Raw genomic sequence first — 3118 nt, 5'->3', positions numbered from 1 at the left:
ACTAATTCTGTAAAATTACTTAGGTGAACGAAATTGATTTATTGAGCGATATTGACTTTGATCCCCTGTTTTCGGAAATGACAGGAATCTAGCACCAATGAAAACAATGTCGTACCCTGCTCAGATGTGGCCGCTGACACAGAGCAAACGCGACTGCTCCTGATCAATCCCAAACTAAAATCCAATTCACTATCGTATCGGGGAAAATATCTAAGATTTTGAGAAACCATAAAACACAAAAAGATAAGGAAAGAAACTTAAATCCCCCCCCCCCCCCCCCCCCCCCCCCCCCCTAAAAAAAAATACCATAAAAACAACTTGCCTACCTGTTTTATCGATTGGCCATCGGGGACGAGAAAATATCCTTAGACAGAATTAGAAATCTACTATTCCGGTTTCTGAACTGGGCAACCTTCTCCGTGCGTTCTTGGCCGAGAAGCGGCGCGGCACATGAGGTGTGACGGGGCACAGTAATGAAGCTGGCATCAGGTCACACAGTAGGCCCATCTCAGGTGACAAGAAACACCAGCTAAGCAAAGTATCACAGCACACGCGACAAATCCAAAATATAACACACCCTGACGTTGAAAATTAACACAAAACAAGATTCAGAGCCATTCCCCATCGTCCGAAATGGTTTGCGATTATCCAAACACAAGCAACACATTGATAAAGCTCGGAGATTCACACAGTTTAACCAGCGCTTTTAAATCGTTCACACTTCAATGAACCAATCCAAACTGACGTTCAATTCTTAAATATACCTGATACAGAATCTATATATAAAGAATGTGACCTTCATGTAGTAGAGGATGAATACCATGTCTTTTTTGTATGTACGAAATATATTCACTTGAGAAATACTTCTTCATACCTCATTACAGAAATAATATAAAGGTAATGTTACGTTTGCAAATTTAAATTACGTGATATTAATTTACTACGCTTGATAGCTTTATATTTATATAAATTATTTAAAATGAGATCGACAGAGATGTAACCCTCTGGACGTGTGACCTAAAATGTTATTTATATTACAACTATACCATGGGCCATGTGGCCAGACTTGACGGAGAAAATCAAACCCGGGAACGAGATTAATGTGCTACATGCCCTATGGAATTTGTAAAGAGCACTGTCAATGCAAGCACATGTTTTGGCAACCAAGGACAGCGCTATGGAAACTGAAGTATGTCAAGTTAAAACAGGTCGAAGTATGGGTGGGGAGATTGATAATATGAATTACTGAATTACTGTTGGGAGATATCTCAAACCAAGTGCTACAAAAGTATACTTCCAAATGTGCATAATCCTGTTATTCAATAAAGTTTGCATTTGTGTCACTATTTCCATAACCAGTTACCCCTGCAATGGGATATATTTCCACGAAATGACTTGTCGCGATGATTACCAATAACAGGGCACGTTTCCAAATTAAGATAAGGGGTGTCTAATCTACAGCAGGACTACATCAAATTTCAAAACACAGTGGGTTGATCTCCTAAGTTATGCATAAACACATGCTAATGAATCGCATAATGGACTCTGCTTATAGCAGAGAGTTATTGTCATCATGGCAAAGTGTTTGTCGCTTTGATTCACTTGTAAACACATTTTATAGATTACTCAAAATGTCTGTACCTTTGTTTTCTCACAATAGTAACTCAGTAAAAAATATCAATTTGTACACAAAAGAAACAACATATACCAGTCAAACCATTAAAAAGGATGTGTATTCAACCATTTTGTTTGCATAAAAAAGATTACAGACAGACAGAAGACTAACTAAAAGATTAACTCTATATTGAAAACATAGTATGCAGTGTTGATACTTGACACACTAATAATTGAATGGATTATTCATCCCATCCATCCATCCATCCATCCATCCATCAATCCATCCATCCATCCATCCATCCATCCATCAAATAAACTGACCAACCAACAAACCAATCACAGGTTCATATACAAATAACAATTCACATTCTAGTGGCAATATACATAAGTTTTTGAATATTGTTTCGAAAATACTTTCTTCTTTAAAAAGGATGATAAACAGGCAAAAAGATTTGATTTGTTCAGGATCGTTTGTAACAAATGCATTTGTGACACATATTTAAATATGTCATTCTAATACCGTCAAAAATAGACAAAGAAGTAAAGGATTTTATTCAGCCTTTATAACTCGATCACAATTAGGACACTTTCTTATACACGTACATCGAATATCTTCCTTCTTTTTTCTGCTCCCCTCTGAAATTCTCTAAAATGTTTCGAAGCTTTGCTACACCTACAGCATAAATATATTTTCTGGTTCTAACATACTTATGTATTCTGTATAAAGGTTATATCTACAATTGTTATGGATTCAGTTTTGTTTGATAACTTGACTAACCATCTCTGTAATGCCTTTGTTTTAACGAGACTGTTAATTTGTATACTGCCGTCCTCGACCATACTAATATTTAATCGGTATCGCTAATAACAGATCTATAAAAAAACAATGTTTGCATTGTTTTGATAAACGGTATATGAATAAATAGTTTGTGTAAAAATATGTCTTGTGTAATATTTCTTCACACATTAATGTTTTATTTGAAAGACAATGATAGTTTTGTTGTAAGGAGATTGCTAATTTCCGTAGTATTTCGTTGTAAAGAGTTATTGGTGCAAAATCTGGTTTTGTGATTGAGCCCTGTCGGTCCGAGCTATCAACAAGATATAAAAAAAGATATTTTGGCCTCAGGTTTTACAAATAGTGAATAAAATTATACGCTAAATGTGCTGGCTTTCCTAATGGTTTATAAAACATAATGTTATTTGGATCCTTACAGTCTGTCAGTGACCAACACCAATATCCCTACCACCACACCACCAGCCGAAGTGACCCAATACACATGTAGACACAGAAAGGGGGTCCCGGGGTGCGCACCCCCCACCCCTCTTATTTCAAACATACTGCTAATCATGTTCGTTAACCACTGTTTGGGTAAAAAACGCAATTTATTTCCCGGATTATAAGCAAGTAACATCCATCCATTCTACCCGTTTTATAATTCCGTGTACACCTCTCCTTCTCCTAAGAAGCTGTATCGAGCGTGAAGTAGATTTGACAGCA

This window comes from Haliotis rufescens, unplaced genomic scaffold (genome assembly GCF_023055435.1).
Source record: "Haliotis rufescens isolate VD_foot unplaced genomic scaffold, xgHalRufe1.0.p SCAF_128, whole genome shotgun sequence".
NCBI lineage: Eukaryota > Metazoa > Mollusca > Gastropoda > Lepetellida > Haliotidae > Haliotis > Haliotis rufescens.
This window is presented reverse-complemented; position numbering follows the sequence as displayed.